The sequence below is a fragment of the Lytechinus variegatus genome, chromosome 7, assembly GCF_018143015.1.
Source record: "Lytechinus variegatus isolate NC3 chromosome 7, Lvar_3.0, whole genome shotgun sequence".
In the NCBI taxonomy this organism is placed as follows: Eukaryota; Metazoa; Echinodermata; class Echinoidea; order Temnopleuroida; family Toxopneustidae; genus Lytechinus; species Lytechinus variegatus.
In genome coordinates, this window is record NC_054746.1 from 23,165,990 (window position 1) to 23,184,916 (window position 18,927).

The 18,927-nt window shown below is 35.6% G+C and overlaps 1 protein-coding gene across 6 annotated transcripts in view; it reads right to left on the reverse strand.

Moving 5' to 3' along the window:
* The window catches only part of LOC121418785 (neurexin-3a-like), a 136,949-nt gene extending 124,367 nt beyond the window's left edge, over nt 1-12,582 (reverse strand). For 5 of the 6 annotated variants that reach the window (XM_041612899.1, XM_041612898.1, XM_041612897.1 and 2 more), the window contains exons 1-2: nt 12,439-12,582; nt 1,281-1,348 (exon numbers count right to left, since the gene is read on the reverse strand). The gene's annotated coding sequence lies outside the window, so the exon portion shown is untranslated. Of the gene's footprint in view, nt 1-1,280; nt 1,468-12,438 lie in introns of those variants that run through there. The other variant, XM_041612894.1, reaches the window with a different exon arrangement.
* Between the last annotated feature and the right edge of the window lie 6,345 nt (nt 12,583-18,927).

The window sequence follows — 18,927 nt, forward strand, 5'->3', positions numbered from 1 at the left end:
TCTTTAGAGTTTCAAGTGTATTATTTTCTATGAATTAGACAAATATTTCTTATTTTAAGCAATATACTGATGTATTTATTTCCATCAAATTAGTAAACGAACTTCTAAAAGATACGCAAAGACATGACACAGGAAGGCTATTCATCCAACTAACAAAAGACCCTTTTTAACAATAGTTTCCCTTAACAAAACACCTAAAATGAAGCAAACTGTTGATCTTGAAAGGGATACAGATGATGAAAAAAGGGGGTCACAACCCACCACCTTCTGGTAAATGCATTCCATACACCAGTTGGATAACTATAGGAAGGTATTGTGTTTGATATAAAGGCATTGTTCAGTCTTGTGTAAACTCAATTTGTGACAAGAGGGTCTATAACAGGGAAGGCAACAATGGTGTATTTAGGTATAAACCCATTTAGAATCCCTCTACCAGGGAATGATCTCTCAAACTATCAATAGGTGACCTCAAGATGGGACAACTCTTTCTGTAGGGAATCAATTATAGAAGCCTGGGAAGCAAATAGCAATGGTGTTGAGTAATTTGTAAGGTGTGTTGATATCTGAAAAGTTGTATTCATAAACGTTTGCCGGTCTTTTGTACACAGACACACTGTCACTGTGTCAAGTTAACAATGCATCATTTTTCCAATTTGATTCACAATTTTTTTAACATGTAATAAATATGCAGGAAATTCATTCCATCATTCTGATGATGATGATTTTGTCAATTTCAGTCTGCTTCTTATAATAGGAGGGGCCCCGTTTGATAAAGGACTTGCAACTATGGTAACAGGGCTGCTGAGCCCTGTTACCATTGTAGTTGCCATTATGGCAAAGTTACAACAAAAGCAAGTCCTTTATGAAACGGGCCCCAGATTTGTATTATTTTCCCTCACAAATAATTGCTCACTCCAGACTATATCCATTTAGGTCTATATGTAAAACCATAACTATAAATCAGAAATTGGCATCAATAATGGAAAAATATTACTATGAACCAACTAGGTCGATCTTAAGCAATCATTGATGACATTGTATTATCTTATCAACTAAAATTGAGAACTTTGGCATACACTATCAGGAGGATGAACTCCTTCACACCTTGAGTTATTCAATTATCTCACTAATAACCCAGAGCATCGTTTGATTGTAGCATATCTTGTCTGTCCACTGCTACTAGGTTCCCACAACTGACAAACATTCTGAAACTAGGGTGTCATATGAAATAGAAAAATTTAAAAGAACCATTCATTCCAGAGGGTATTCCCACTGCCTACCTTCATTCAATGGCTCACTGGGTGTGTCCTGGTCCTGTTCTGATCACTGATGGTCATTTGAGAACATCCTATGGAAATAATAAATAGCAAGAATTTCCATGACATCCAACTCAATAACTGTCATCACAATCAACACTGCTAAATACTCTTGTGTCAATACCTTAATCGGCTATAGGGTTTGTTCTATTGGATACCTTGGCTCTATCAAGGGTCAATTCACTGTGTCAGATTCCATTTTTGAATGAGAGGACTCAAAGGTCAATCAATATAGAACAAAGGACTGCAGAGGTAGAAGCAACTAGTGATACTAAACTCTGGCAAATGTGTAAGATGGAGTGTTTGTGTGGTGTATTGGTATTTAAACATCTTACTCTCCTCCTGTATTTAAAACCATTTTATACTAGTAAAGCATTTTGCACGGAACTATAAGTTTTGACGAGTTTTAGATGATCTCTATTAGTAATTGCCACTTCTGTATTTCGCAAATATATCAATTAAAGAAATTTCTCATTAATACTAAGAAAAAAAGTGAATAGCAAACATTAAAATATCCTGTCATATTCATATCATATATTTTGTGATAGCAAAAACTAAAATCATTGCCAATGATGATATTTGTAATACTTTTTGAAATTCAAATAAAGTCTTCATAGTAGGTTATACAAAACATGTCAAATTTTGCTTTTCATAATATTATGTTGAAATTAATACATGTTTCATTACAATTAAATAAGTGGGGTTTTTTTTCTATAGGAAATCAAAGATGTTTTCACAGATCAGGGGTAATATGGGTTATCAGACTGGTGACATACATTTACATACAAAGGAATCCACAGAGACAGGCGTGAGTATATTTACACACACAGGTAATACATTCACACTTCATTCTACCGACAAACCTAAAGTGACTGTTTGCTAACCCAAAGGACACCCGTTTTCAAATGTCACAAACCTCAGAGGATGAACTATTAGGAAGTGAAATTCCATCAAAGAAGCGCAAGCCAACATTCGAGGACAATGCGAGAAATGACGAGAATGACACGCAAATAGCCACCGAGCCACCCAATGCAAGCTTTTTCATCGCAGTGATGGTATTGATTTTTTTTTAACCACCCCCTTTCTCTCCGAAGCCTGTGTGTAAGGTGCGCTAGGGATGGCCTCGCACATATCGAGATAGCAAACCACTGAAAGCAGTTAGCTTTACTCATGTTACAGATAGACCCTGGCTAAGAGACAAGAAAGTAAGCATATCAATTCCATCATGTATGTAGGATGAGCAAGGTAGAAGGCTAATATTTAAGGAGGGGTGCCATCTTAGATCTAGCTCCTTCCCTCTATTACAAAAATGATCCAGACAAAAGAAACCATTATGTGATTAGAGTCTTTCACAGAGCAAGTATCATCTTTGCTTTTTTGACAATATCAATAACTGTTTGCCCACTGACAATTGGGGAGCATTTCATGAAAGGACTTGTCAGAAGTCCCGTTTTATCTGACAATTACCATAAGACAGTGCCTCTCAGCCAATCAAAATGAAGGAAAGATGTCAGTTCTGACAACTTGTCAGACAAAAATGTTGATGAAACGCTCCTTCAATCTATAAGGATATTTACTTCAATTTATGCTTTACAGTTGTGTGGAACGGTATTGAAATTGGTCATTATTTAATCCTTCTATTAATAATATACAGGCCAATAAAATATTGCACGCTATAAATTCCCCCAAATCAGGCCTTTCATGCAAATTAAGAGAGCATACACACTGTACTCCTACCACACCATATTTTGCTTGCCCCTTCCTTGAAACCATTTTATTATTAGCCCCCTATCTAGTTGGGCACAGCCCCAGAGTGATGACGAACGAGAGCATATCAATTTACCTGTGCTCTCGTGACAGTTGTCAAACAAATTGAGACTAATGTAACCCACGTGATGACCTTGTAATAAACCGTCAACGCACTCCATCCATACACAACTGTGCTTGGTCATTCTTCGTTGTACAATCTGCATGCTAATGTCCTTAGCTATTTCAGACTACAGAGAAGTCTTGAATCATGGAAATGACACCAACAATAATATGTTTATTTTTGCTTAGGTAGTGTGCAGAAATATAGGCCTGCTTAGAAGAGTACAACAACATACATGTATTGCGGAGTTCACATTGTGATGTGTATCATGAAAGTCAAACAAAACATTGGATCATATTTGGTTTGAAGTCAAATTATAAAAAATGAACTAAGATTGATTGGAGTCTACAAAGCATGATTAGCATTGTGGATACAACTATAAACAAACCAGCAATGAGATCCATCAAAATCAATTTCTACAAAAAGATTTCTTTAAACATATAAGCATTATGAAGCATATTTCTTTTTCCTCATTATAAGATGCCATTGTGCCTAATATTAGTGTAATATTACTCTACAAAGACAGACCATTCACATTTTTCTTCTTAAGGGTTTGTTTTAGCGTTCCTTTAAGTGTGAACGGGAGGGATGGCACAGAGATCAGTGATGTGAAAGAGGGGATACACCCTGTTAAAATACTTTCATCCTGTATTTCCAGGTTAGAAGCTTTCAACATTCTTTCAATGATTTTCTTGTTACAGTTGCACAAAGCGGACATGCCTACACGCTCCCCATATTTATGTTGAAGCAATTTGTGCAATATTCAATAAGCTACAATGATGAACTTAACATGTAGTTTTAAAGTAGTTGGTTCATACTTAAATATCTTTTATGTTTAAAGACATTTTAAGTTTCATTCCAAAAACATACAGCACAGTAAAAGCTGAACTCTTGATAAAAAAGAAAATTACAGAGATATGTGTGGTCAACTGGTCATGTACACACTTAAACTAGTGAGTCTACAGATGAAGTTTACATGAGTTTTTAATTTTAGAATGTAATATTGGGGGCAGTTACATGTAGGACAGTCATGTACATGTATATTCACATCCATGACTGTATTGTTGTTTTGTAATGTAGCTCTGAACATACAAAAAGAACATGAAACCTCCAAACTGTCCCTGTCAGACTGAAACAGTGAGAGGCATTCAATACTTCACTTTCTACTGAAGATAGGAAACTCCCTCAAAAAGGATATTATGTACGAGTATGACCTAAAAATCAAATGCAAAATTCAACTAGGTCATTCACAGGCCCTCTCTACAAAACATATCAGATATCCATTCTGAGATTATTCCTACTAAAGAAACTCTTGACTATTTCAAACCTTTATCAATTTTATATTCCGCTTTAATATGCTTGCATATTTTTATCAAATGCCTAGTTGATGTATACCAAGAAGAATGCAACAAACGTAAAAACTGAAAATATATTCAGTACATGATATTGCAAATATCCTCATTTAATAGATTTCACAACAAAGGAACTGTGACCTCTCCATTCAATCACAACTTAACTGGTAGTGAAACTGCCAAACATATAACTTCCTTATTTCACATCTGATCACAATGAAATTCAACATTTTGTTGGGCTTCTTTTATTTTTTTTTGACTTATACTTCTTTTAGGAAGGACTTGGTTGTGACAAAACAACACAAATATGTTGATGGAATCGAAATGGAAATGGCAGTTGCCAAGGATTCTGAATGAAGGTATGTTGAGGGTAAGAGCATTCTAAAAGACAAATCCCTCCTCCTACCCTGCCCGCTGACCCTCAATTAGTCAGAGAGATGATTCGTAAATGGGTTTCTTAGCATTAATGCAGTGACTCTTGAGGGCAGGCGTGTGGCTGTGATGAAATTAACCTTTGGGATTGTTGCTGCGGAGAGGGAGAAGAACATCTGGTAGAACCATCTTCCGCATCTCTGCTAGCATCCCTCTCCTCATCCTCACATAACTCATCCTCCAGCCAAGCAATGGAAGAGATGCGCTCCATCCATCTACATCTATTTCCAGGGCCAACACTCTTGCTTTTCCAAGACGGAGAAGCCCGGCTTTATGTTGTATGACGAAGGATTTTCCCTTTTCTTTTTTTATGAGGCAAACAGCTTTGAGGTCTTTGGGGGGCAAGCGGTGGGGTGCATGAGTCTTGTATGTAATGTTGATGCGATGAGACACAGAATGGAGCTGCTGTGCACAGGATAAATAGAGCTATGTCCCCTTTCAAAGCATGTATCACATGAAGGTGGAAAATAATAAATAAACATGCTTCACAAAGCTATAGTGAAATGGAACATTCTTTAAACAGTTGATCCATTCCCTTCATATATCTACAAATATATACATTTGATCAGAATTCATTTTTATAAAATCAGCATAAATTTTAGCATCAATTAGCAACATTTACTGAAACTATTCAATTATCAAAGTGCATGTGTATGAGGTTATACTGATAACTGCCCACCTTTGTATCGTCACTTCTGAAATTAACTTTACATACATTTTTAAATCAATTTTATATCATATTATCGTGTGTAGTAAACAAATTGATCCAGTTACTATATCTCCTAATCAAAGCTTATCTCTCTAAGACTATATTACACATGCTATATGACAATCAAAGTTATCAACCCTTTGGTTTTAAATTGATTTTAAAAAATCCTATGAAAATTTTGTTTTTCAATGATAGAGCAGGGATAGAACAGTATCAATAAATTTCAAAATACTATTTTATACATTATGTAAGTACAATGGGGTTTTTTGCTACTTCATTCGCTGGCATAATTTATCAAATTAAACCGCCTACACGGAAATGAAACATGCACGTCTGCACGATGACTGGAGCAAAAAAAAAATCCTCCTGCAGTTGAACATCAGTGATTTCTGTGCAGTTTTTAATTAACTGTTTGCATACTGATTCAGATGCCAGGCTCCTGACGACACGCATACATGTACCCTTCATTTTTAATTGGCCTATATCGATAGAACTAATGCAAATGTCCAAACCAATCATTATTTCCCCTTGACATTTTGGCAATGCTTGAGAGCCTATTTCTTTTGCCCTTCCTCTCTATCAGATCATAAAATTGCAAAAAAATTCCTATCTTTAGATATGAAAGAAGATAGATATGCCAATTAATTCAACAAGACTAAAACAAGAGGGCAAACTAACGCTATAAATATGGCATTGCTTTGTTATCGGCCTATCATAAATTACAGTCCATGATTTCTTGTCTTTTTCTATTCACTCAAATCTATCATTTCCAAAATCTAAATAATCACACATTTTCATTATTTTCCTATATGACCAGTGTGTTGGCTCAGTTGGTAGAGCGTCTGTCTCACAACCGGGAGGTCGGGAGTGCAAACCCTGGCCACATAAGATTAAAAGACGTTAAAGGATGGGAGTTGCTGCTACCGTTTGGCATTCAACAATTAAAGAGATAGAGCCTTGTTCTGGCGTTGTACAGCAGCTGCCAGGCCCACGATCAATCATGGATTTTTTTTTTTCATATATTAACCCAATTTTTTTTTTAAGTTGAACATCAATAGAAATACGTATACCTAAAATTGGGCTTTTCCCTCACAAAAATTAGTTTAAAAACCTCAAAGGAATGAAAATCAGTAATTCATGAATTAACTTCTACTGTAATATTAAATTTGATGATTCATACTGTAGTTTGTATGGAATATGAGTTAAGTATCGAAAATGTAATTGTAAAACAATGTTGCTACAACATTAATGAGATTATATAGGAACAATAGAAAGAGAATAAAACAAAGTGACCAAAAAGTATCTAGGTTTAGCAAGAACTAGGGGCCGATTGCACGAAAGGGTCTTTCCAAGGACCGTCTTTCGTGTCGCCCATCTTTTATGAAACGCTATAAGCGGGGTGTTTCTGAAATTTATGATAAAGAATAAGATTCGTTAGTTTGCTTTTAAATCAAATTTTATACAATTTCATGATAGATTACATTATTTTATAAACAAATATCTTGTTTGTTTAAACGGACGAATGAAATATGTTTGCAGATGATTTATTTAAAATGCGTTTCACATGGCGCATCATAAAAGATGGGCGACACGAAAGACGGTCCTTGCAAAGACCCTTTCGTGCAATCGGCCCCAGATACCAGGGAAGCATTTCATGAGGGTTTTAATCAGTGATTTTAAACAATGAATGTTACAAGCTACTGGAAATCCTTGCATCTTATTGTCAGAGAGCAAAACTGGTCAGTGAAAATCACCCACTTTTAAAAGCTTCATGAATTGCTCACGTGATGATGAAATGTCTGATACCATGTAAGAGGTTATCATAGATTTCAATTTCAAACAGGCAAATTTTCCCACAAGTATAGGAGAGAATGTTAAATGGCATGTCAATATTTTCAAATGACTGCAAATCAAACTCCTAGAATGTTTTGAGAAGAAGGAGAAGATGTTTATTGAAAAAGGAATGATGTATCGTGAGAATGCCCTATTCCCATCCTCATCTCAGTTTTCATGAATAAACAAAGTCATGTGTACAGACCAGGATTGGTCATTATTAAGACCTTTTTTCCTGAAATACACAGCACGGATGATTGTCAAGTCATTAGACATGTGTTACTTTATTCAGATACTTAATTGAAGCAGGGTTCTTTTCTTGAATGACTTGTTTTATGACACTGAAAAGATTAACTCAATTAAATTAAAAGCAGTTGTTCAATTCATTATTCTCACTCTCACTGTAAACTCAAAAGTCTCAAATCTAATTTGCCAAATTGACAACTTAGTACTTGACCTTCATAACACTAATATTGAGCACTACTAATATTTGGTCATCTTAAGGTCTCCCTTATAAATAGATGATTCCTTCCTCTCTTTACATGAAACAGTATATTTGGCAAACAACTTTTTGCAATTAAACTCAACAGATAAAATTAAGCCCTCATTCTTAGACATTTAAGCTTAAGTACCTTTAAAAGTTCAAGTCCACCCCAGAAAAATGTTTGTTTGAATGCAAAAAAAATCAACAAGCATAACGCAGAAAATCAAAATCAGATGTAAAATAAGTTATGACACTTTAAAGTTTTGCTTAATTTTCACAAAACAGTTATATGTACAACTCAGTGACATGCAAATGAAAGAGTCAATGATGTCCATCACTCACAATTTCTTTTTTTTATTGTTTGAATTTTCAAATTTTACCTATCTGACATTAAGAAACAACTTTTCTGAACTGCAATGTTATAACAATGGTAATACCACATGTTTGGGGAGAAATATAAAGTTCTATGTTTTACAGGACAATGGGGAGAAAATTAGAATATTTGATATTTCCTATAATGACATATAAATGAAATAGTGAGTGGGTGACGTCACGAATCAGTCCTCTTATTTGCATACCGACCAGGATGTGCATATAGCTATTTTGTGAACTTTTAAATGTCATAACATCCGATTTTGAGGAAATTTTCTGTGTTATGTACTTGTTGGATTTTTCTCTTTCATCTAAATGACTTTTTGTAAAGCAGTTTTTATAACTGAACCAAAAGCAATTTTTTTAACTGAACTGAACTACCCTCTACCTTATTTTATCACTTGATATAAATAAAACATGAATTAATAAATTGTTGGGGTGAACTTGTCCTGTAACAATGTAGTCATGCAAAACATCTATCAGACAAGGTGAGGCATATACTGATTTGAGGGCATCTGAAGATGTTTGATTTTATCAAACTGTATGTGATCTCAGGGGCTGTGCCAGGGTATTTTGAGGGCGGTGGCAGTAGACAAAATGAAGGTGATAATATTTTTTTTAATGAATAACAGGGTTAATACATTGCAGAGTTACGCTTCTCCTTTCTTTACTTTTCTTCTGAAGTCTTTGCCTTCTTTTATTCTCCTTTTTCGCTAAGTACTTAAAATATCATAAGAGGTGGCTGCTGCCATGAACTTTGTCATGTAGCACCTGTGTGTACTGATAACAAAGTCTAGTATTTTTTTTTATAATATTCAAATAAATGCACACCAAGTCACCTTGAGATGCATCTGACTCTTCTTTGAACTGAATAACATCTCCTCTGAAGAGAACTGAAATTGCAAAGAAATTGGTTAATTGTTTAACAAGGACATAAAACAATGTTCGTTGAAAGACGTGTTTATGAATCAGCTTTGACTAACATTATCTTATCAATTGACTGTCAAATTCTATCCTTGAGTCAATTTGTACATTGAACTTTGAAACACCTCTAAAGTCTCATTCAGGTCTTTGGACAGGAAAATACATATGATTGTAAAGCTTGGTAATACCTAAAGATGTATGCCAGAATGGGGTCCTCTTGCACAAATGTTACTACATCATACATATCATTTTGGTATTTTCCCTGAATTCCTTGATTCTGCATCTGTTGAGCCTTTGTTACCACAGTAGTTTCAATTTGATGGAATCGGGCCCCAGAACATTTCATAGGGAGGTATTTCACAAAGAGTTAGGTGCGATCTAAAGTCTTCTTTATGCTACAGTCACATTTCCTCTATGTCAGCCATACAGCAAGTCGAAAACAGCTATTTTATTCATGTTCATTCAAACCACCTATATGTAGCTGGTAAAAAAAAATGTTAAAACGGCTGTTTTCGACTCGCTGTATGGCCGTCGTCGAGCAAATGTGACCGAGGCATTCATCAAGCACACCTGATATTCAATGCATATTCATCTCATTAATAACTCCAAGTAGCACATATCCTCAGAGCATGCTCCTACCAATGAATGGGGTTGATGCATGAGATACCAAAGGCTTCTGGGAATATGAGAGCAATTTTAAATCATACTTAAATATTTGTGAAACACCTCCAGGTGGGAAACTAAACTACTTACATAACCGAGTGAGATCACAATTCATCACACTTGCAATAACTACCATAACAATATGAAGAATAAAGTGATGATGCTTATCATTAAAGTTGGTATTACTTATTTTACATTAAAAAAAATATCCAGTTTGGATAAATGCCTTTCATATGATGATCAAAGGATCAACTAAAACAATTTTACAGTAATATTGTATGCTGTAATTGCTCTCAAAACATTTTTTCCTAAACGAGGATAGAGAAGAAATAACATTATAATTCAATCAAACTAGATGAACATCTAATTTCAAATACACTGAAACTTATCTTAGATATATCTAGTGTCCCTTTATTAGGAACATTTACATGCATTTAATGTAGAGGGAGACATTTTAATCAAGTCACTTGCATTCCGGAGTGGATTTACATTCTTTATCAACAGATGCTTATACTATAGTCAACACAAACGGTGTTTAATCATGTAAAATGAAGAGGTTTACATTTCTGAATAAAACATCTCAACATATCTGGAAACTATGTATGATGAAATTACTTTCTGTTCTATGAAACTAGTAATTTACATGGGTATTACAAATGTTTGGTATGTTATATCCGAGATATGGGGTAAAGCTCACTTCCAGTGAGAAAATCATAATAACAATGATTATTTAAAGATACCATCTCTTCATGATCTTCAAGATGAAAAAAAAAGGTTTCAAAGTAGAAAACTTAAAAATATCTTGATATCTTGAAAAGCATATATGTTCTAACATCGTAATATAAGTGTGCTCTGAACAAGAATGTATCAATAGTAGACACTGCTTATTTTATTGCTACATGTACACACTATCTAGTAGCTACTACACAAAGCAAAAAAAATGCATATTTAAATAAAGTTGGAAAAATGCATTAAGGTTTCTGCTATTATACATTTATAAACAAACTTCAAAAACTTATAAGCCTTCCTACATATCCCAATTTTCATGACCCGCATCATCCAATTTCTATTTCTCTCTCTCTCTCTTTTGGTGATGGACAAATAACCGTGGAAATTGAGCAATACATGAAAAGTTGGAACAGGCACATTTGAAAATGGTTGTTTTGGAAGGAAGGGGGTATTTTAAGCTTGGCAGACATTTAACATCTAGACTATCACTTCTTTTGCTATTTTATTTTATTTTTATCTTGATTGAATGGATGGGTCTCCATTCCATTCAATATCTGTGTCATTTTACTTTTTTAGAGGCTGTGGAACAGTTTTGAAAGTGGGGAGGGGTTGAGCCAAAAGTGAGGGGGTTGACCGCTGACCATTAAAAAAAAATCACAATCAGATGGTAATTTTTGTTTTTGTGCACATCTATTGGAGTAAGTGGGGGACTGATCCCCCCCCCCATACTTTGGCAGTACAGATTTTATTCATGGGGCAGGCTTCAGAATGGAGAACAAAGACTGAAAGAGCCACCCTCCAATATGTAGATCATTTAAAGGGGAATTTCACCCTGAAGAAAACTTTGTTACAAAAATAGCAGAAAAAATAGTAAACAATATTGGTGGTTTGAGGAAAATCCGTTAAAGAGTAAGAAAGTTATTAGAGTTGAAAGTTTTGGATTTGTGACATCATAAACGAGCAGCTGCCCCATGTGTTATGTAATATAAAATGCATTAATTTCAAATTTTGTATGGTTCCTGATGACTTAATTTTGTTTTCTTTTCATGATCGGGTGTGAAATGATTTGTCTATTGATATACAAAAGGTACAGTGAAATCCATTTTCAATTTTCTGAGAAAATGACATTTCATTGATTTTTTTACCATTCGCTATGTAGGAATGCTGCTCGCATATGACGTCACAAATCAAATAATTGAAATTCTAATAACTTTTTAATTATTTGATGAATTTTTCTCAAACCTTCGGCAATATTTTTTATTATTTTTTCTGCTATTTTTACAATAAAGTTTTTATCAGGGTGAACTTCCCCTTTAATGTTCTACATCACAACTTTGATCCTCCCCCTCACTGTAAAAAGTGCATCATCAAAAACACCAGGGTAAAAATCATTGCACAGTTTAAATGATATTAAATGTTCAGACAAATTTGTACAATGCATAATTAAAGTAAATAGAATCAACTTTATTTTAATGGTAACACACAAATACACAGACTGTCAATCGCTCTCAATCAGGTCTAGTATCTCAAGTACTAGTCCACGAAATAAAACGGCATATCGTGAGTGTAGAGGTCACATCAGCGCAGCCGGCCGGCGGCGCGGCGCAGGGGCTGAAAATTAGACCTCAACTTTCCGGGCTCAACTTCAACATTGCCATTGGCAAAGCCAAACGAAGGCAATAAAGCCAGATATGAGATGTACCTAAGATTTTGCACGTTTTAAATTTAAGCCGGGACACACATGCCATATTTACCTCTAAATATGAAGCCTCGATGTTCTCCAAGTTGGCGTATATAGAGTAGCGAATCGGTTATTTTTTTCGAAATCGAAGCAGACGGGAATCGCCTCCACCACCACTGTCTGTGTAGGGTACCGTACTGTGCCCCTTGCTACGCTCCAGCTAGCTAGCTCGAGATGTCTGGCAGGCGCAGTATACAGGGCCAAATGCGATCTCCGAGCTCAAGCTGAGTTCATGCGGGCTCGACACCCCTCTGCAAGAACTTTATTTTAATTTCTTTATTTGTTGCTTTCAATTTTTTTCTTTAAATTATACTGTCATGCATTTTTCAAATCATTTGAATCATGTCTTTATTACTGGTAAGATTTAAGAGTACACACTAAAAAATTGGGGTTTAATTGGATCCCTCTGCATGGGGTACAATAGCAGCATCCCAAGGGGCAAAGATGCACCATAAAAAGGTACAAATTTGAACCTTTCTTAATGACAAGTATCATGCACCTTATGTACAAATAAGCATTTCTTAATGCAAATGATAAAAAGTTTGAATTTTTTTATTAAACTAAAATGTTCTCATCAGTCTCCCGACAAAAGAAAAACACCCCTGTTTATAGCCCCTTTTTGCTCTTCACTCTTGTAGCTGATCAAAGAAAGTTGTGAAAACTGTATCCTTCCCTGACCTTCAAAGAACATAACGAGAATTTTTTTTCACACAATAAATGAATACTGGTAGCAACCAGGTATAGCACCAAAGTTGAGCCTGTAATCTTGCAAGTCCATATTAACTTCAGGGGCCGCGGAACGGTTTTGAAAGTGCGGGGGCTGAGCCGAAAGTGGGGGGGGGGCTGATCATGCAAAAAATACAATCATATCATTTTTAAGTTTTTGTAATGGAAAAGCCACCACCGGAAACCCCGGGACCCCCGAACTCCCCCGGTTTCGCAGCCCCTTAACTTATTTTTTCAAAAAAGTTAGAAGGTATCTCATAAATTAATGATTCAAGGATTTGGAGTGCAAATCTCTGGCTCTATTTATTTTGAGTATTCAACATCTAAGCAAATTTTGTAATCACGATCAAGATGCGTATTTAACTGGAAGCTCAAACTGAAATTTTTGTATATGACATGAAAAGGGAGCTGTTTGAAGTCACTGGCGGATCCAGGGGGCACATCAGGCCTGTACCCCCCCATATTTGAGAGCCATTATCAAAATTTTTAATGTAAATATGACATTTTAACCCAAAGTGTGCCGCCCTCTTGAAGGTAAAGACCTTTTTTTTCGCTTGTCAAATTTTCCGCTGACATAATGACCTTCAATTAGGTAAAAACCTTTTTCTTTGAGCGGGGCTTGTCAAATTTTCAAGGGGAAACTGACCCCCCCCCCTTGGAAAATTCTGGATCCGCCGCTGTTTGATGTGATCAATAAAGAGAATACATATCTCAGTGGCGGATCCAGAGGGGGGCGCCCCGGGCGCGCGCCCCCCCCCCCCTATTTTCGCCGGATTTTTTTTTTTTTTTTTTTGATGGTTTTTTATTTACTGAATTGGTACAATGTAGTCAATTTCAAGGGCTAGATCTAGTCAAAACTATATTTTAACTTACGCTCATGGCCTTTGTGTTCGCACAAATGCACCTCTGTCATACTGTATTGCAATATGTAAATTCCGGAATTCCAGGGCGCGCAAGTCGATTGGTTGGAAAGTTGCACCACTTGTAATCGGGAGTTGCAGTGCAGTGACCAGTGTGAAGATGTTGGATTGGATATCATTTTTTCCCGAAATTTTGTGTTTTTTGTAACATGCGTTTGTCCGTCTTTATGGCAAATACATGTAAATTGTAAGTAACAGATCGCGAGAGAAATTGTCAACGATGCGAATGATAATGTCTATCCCCGAGATTATTCTTCACTCAAAGATGAAGCCCTATATCGGGCGCCACGTGCGCAGCATTATCATTCTGCCTTGGTCATGTACGTTTTCACTGAAATGCAGTGGCGTAACTACGGGGGGGCATGGGGGGCACGTGCCCCCCCAATCGGCTGGCCAAAAAAAAAAAAAAAACGGGGAAAAGGAGAAAAAGAGGGAAAAAGGAAGAGAAACGTAGTGGGGGAAAGAAGAAATTGTTGTTTATCATAGTGTTATATTATGTTATATAACATAAGAAGCATTTTTCACAACTTTATGAAACATTATTTGCTTAATTGTGTCTTCATTGTTCCTGGTGCTCGCATAGACTTTTTAACGAGACATATAAAACTGATGTACTAAAGCCTCCCGTTTTCGAATCAATATACAACAAAATAATATATTTCCTCGCAATTAGAGTTATTGTTTTAAGTAGTGATATGTTCTTCTTTTTCATGGCTACTGAAAGTTATTGCCCTATTTTAAGGTCTTAATATAAAACATTTCCTGTTCGTGCTAACGTTTGCATTAGTGGATTGGTGAGATTTCTGCTCTTCATGAACTCCTAAAATCAGTCCTTAAAATGTCAATTTTTCTGATCTGTATATCAAAAAATTTTAGCTCGCGCTTCGCGCTCGCATCATTTGGTTAGTGAAATACGTGGGGTCTTAGTGAATTCTTACAAACAAGCATTGGAATGCCCCTCTTCATGTCTGAATTTCCTAGATTTTCAGCTCGCGCTTCGCGCTCGCAGTATTTCATTAGTGAGATGCGTATGATAATCATGATTACAATGACTTCAAAAAGTGCTCCATGTGTTTAGATGTAATTCTAACAAAATCAGCAAGCGCTTGGCACTCGCATTAGATGACTATGGTGAGATATGTATACTCTGACTTAATGGATTTGTAACTATAGTCCTTAAAATATCCATGTTTTGGGGTCAATATATACAAAAATTTCAGCTCGCGCTTCGCGCTCGCATCATTTGGTTAGTCAAATACGTAGGGTCTTAGAGAATTCCTACAAACATCCCTTAGAATGCAACTCTTTAGGTCTATATTTCCTAAATGTTTCTTGCAGTATTTGATTAGTAAGATACATATGATAATCATGATTACATGACTACAAAAGGTGCTTCATGACTGTGTTTAGATGTAATTCTAACAAAATCAGCAAAGGATGGCACTAGCATTAGATGACTATGGTGAGATATTTATACTCTTAATGGATTCTAAAATATAATCCTTAAAATTTCCTTGTTTAGGGTCAGTATATACAAAAATTTTAGCTCGAGCTTCGCGCTCGCATCATTTGTTTAACGAGACAGTTAAGTATCATGATTACAAAACAATTTGCTTTTAATGTCCATTTTTAGCCCTCAATATCAAAAATTTTCAGCTCGCGCTTCGCGCTCACATTATTTAATCAGTGAGATACATATTCGTTTGATGGCACTGCATGTCCTTAAAATATCTCTATTAGGTCAGTATACCTGACAACTAAGCGCGCTTCGCGCGCTCCCTAAGTGACCCGAAATTTTTCCTGGTGCCCCCCCCCCATGCCGTGACCCACGGTACGCCACTGCTGAAATGTATAGGTCAGACATATTTGTATTTAATGTAAACTAACTTTTACACTTTCTGGTAGATTCAGAGGCATATTATCCAGGGCGCCCCAACTAAGTTTCGCCGAAGCAATCATTCCAACGAATTATCAAGGAGCAAAATTGTATATTCTCAATCACCAGTCGACCCCACTCCGCGTTTGCTGTGTATAGGCAGCTATATGTCAGCGTAAGGAGCGAAGATTTTATGTGACGGGGGGGGTGGGGGTTGGGGGGAGAATAAAAATACTTTCGTGCTGGGGAAAAACGTCCCGAGGACACATTGTGTATTGTTAAAAAGTAGAAATTGTGACATTAACCCCCCCCCCTTACCCCATTTTTAATGTTTGATAATCTATAGGTTTGCTGATTACAATATATCTTTAAAAAAAAATTGCCAGCAAAATCGAAAACGTAAACAATAAAAATGATGAGAATCCCCTTAAGAAGCATTATATTACTTTGAGGTTGTGCAGAATGACTGGATTATTGAAGATGATTTGAAAATAATACGAGGGAAAAGGTTGATTACCAGAAGATGATGTCGTTTTTTTCTGTAGTTTGTAACAATTTACTGTGCATTTTGGGGAAAAAAGAACAAAATTTTATGCATGTTGCCATACGACTAAACAATTCTCGTTTGAAACACACAATGTAAATACACAAATGACAATAAACAGAATGGATTATTCGGAACTTATCGATTACAAGTCTCAGTTTCGTATCATTTAAATTTGACGTTTCAATCACACGATGCAAGCAAGTGAAGAGCCTTTGCCAAATGTATGTTTTGAATGACCGCTTATACGGTGTGTGACTGGAAACCAGCTCCTAAATGAGTCAGTATGTGTCTTTATTCATGAAGTTACAGTGATTTAAGTGTGCATTTTTCTTCTAAAGGTGCTCTCAAAATACGACTTTTGGACATGATTTTTTGAAAAAGTCCTTGCCGTGGGAGGGGGGTACCCCCCTCCCACACCCTCCCCCCGCTCGGTCGCTTCGCTCCCTCGCCGCTGGCGCCCGCCCCCCTATTTCAAAATCCTGGATCCGCCCCTGTATCTCACCAATAATAATGCGAACTCGAAGTGATTTTTTTTTATTCTGCATGACCTGAAAATTTGACATTCTACACGTATAAGCAATAAACAGCATAGGTATATAGAACTAAACAATTTAATGTGAAAAGCCAGCAAAACTGAAAATTGTAATGTTACAACCCCAAAACTTTAAGCCTACAGTTAAATCACATTTTTAAATAAAGAATAAAGTAAACGAGTGCAAAGCGCTAGCTGTATCCTTTCGGTGAGACCTAAGAAGGAGACATTTTCGACATAATTTAGGACACTTTCTTGTTATCTTGAACACGATGCGAGCGCAAACTTTTTTTTTCTAAAAACCAAAACAGTTTTAGCATGTCTTTGATAAAGAAATATCGCCTTAAACAACTAGTACTAGTTATATGGCTGACTTTTTTATATTTAGAACTTAAAATAGGACATTTCTTAAAAAATGACAAGTCCACCCCAACAAAAATTGAAATGAATGAAAAGAGAAAATCCAAATAAGTATAACACTGAAAATTTCATCAATATCGGATATAAAATAAGAAAGTTATGACATTTTAAACTTTTGCTTAATTTCACAAAACAGTTATATGCACATCCTGGTTGGTATGCAAATGAGGAGACTGCATGATGACATCATCCACTTGCTATTTCATTTGTATTTCAATTTTCTCCTCATTGTCAAGTGGAAACAAAATCCCTGAACATGTGAAATTAGCATTATTTTAATACTATATGGTTCATTCAAATTGACCCTTATTGTCGAATCTGTAAAAAACTGAAATATTTTATTCAAACAATAAATAAAAGTGAATGAGGGACATCATCAACTGTCTAATTTACATGTCACTAAGTTGTGCATATCACTGTTTTGTGAAAAATATGCGAAAGTTTAAATGTCGTAACTTATTTTACATCAAGTTTTGATGAAATTTTGAGCATTATGCTAGTTTCATTTTTCTCAATTTAATCATATCAACAATTTTCTGGGGTGGACTTGACCATTAAATGTTTGCGAGAATTTTCCCAAATAAATAATGCGAGGGCAAAGCGCGAGCTTAAAATCATATACCGACCTAATATCTGGGCATTTTAAGCACTTTTTTTTAATTCAGAACATTATCTCAATAAAAAAATGAATGGGAGCTTGAAGCACAAGATGGAAATTTTGATATACTGACCCGAAAAGCACTGTTAAAAATAATATGAACATTATCCAATCCAATCCATATTTTATTGATCGAAATAGACATGAAATGAAATACTCCGAAAAGTTAATTCGCCCAATTTATTGATCGCCGCTGTGCAGCGCCAGAGGGAGGATAATGATTGTCACTATAAAATAATTCGAGCGCGAAGCGCGAACTAATTTTTTGTTTAGACCCCAAACGGGACATTATAAATTCAAATTCAACTTTATTTTGACAGTTAAAATTATATATGAAAATCATTGAAATAAAGATATTTCACATGTGAAGGGGTCAATGTAGCACAATTGCTTGTTTATGGGATTGGCCCCATGTTGATATCCCCAAAAAATCATTTTGATATATGTAAACTTAGCACCAAAACGATAAAAATACTAGTATTACATAATTATAAGAGAGAGGGCCAGGGGTAAAAAAAAATCATTACAATGAAAGGAAAGCCGTGATTATAATTTTTGTCCCAGAGACATACACGTTTAAAGAAATTAGAAGATTAACCTAATATTTAACAAAATTGGGTAATGAATTCAAAGAGAGTAGCAAAAAAATAGTTTAAGAGTGTACATGGCAAAGGAAGGTGGTAATTGTTTGAATTTCTAGTTGATGAATGGTACAAATCATTCATTTTAAAATAATTTGGAGAGACTTTATGAACATCTGATTGTGGCATTGGTATATAAATAAACAGGTTATGAAATTATATACTGCATGAGTCTATAACAT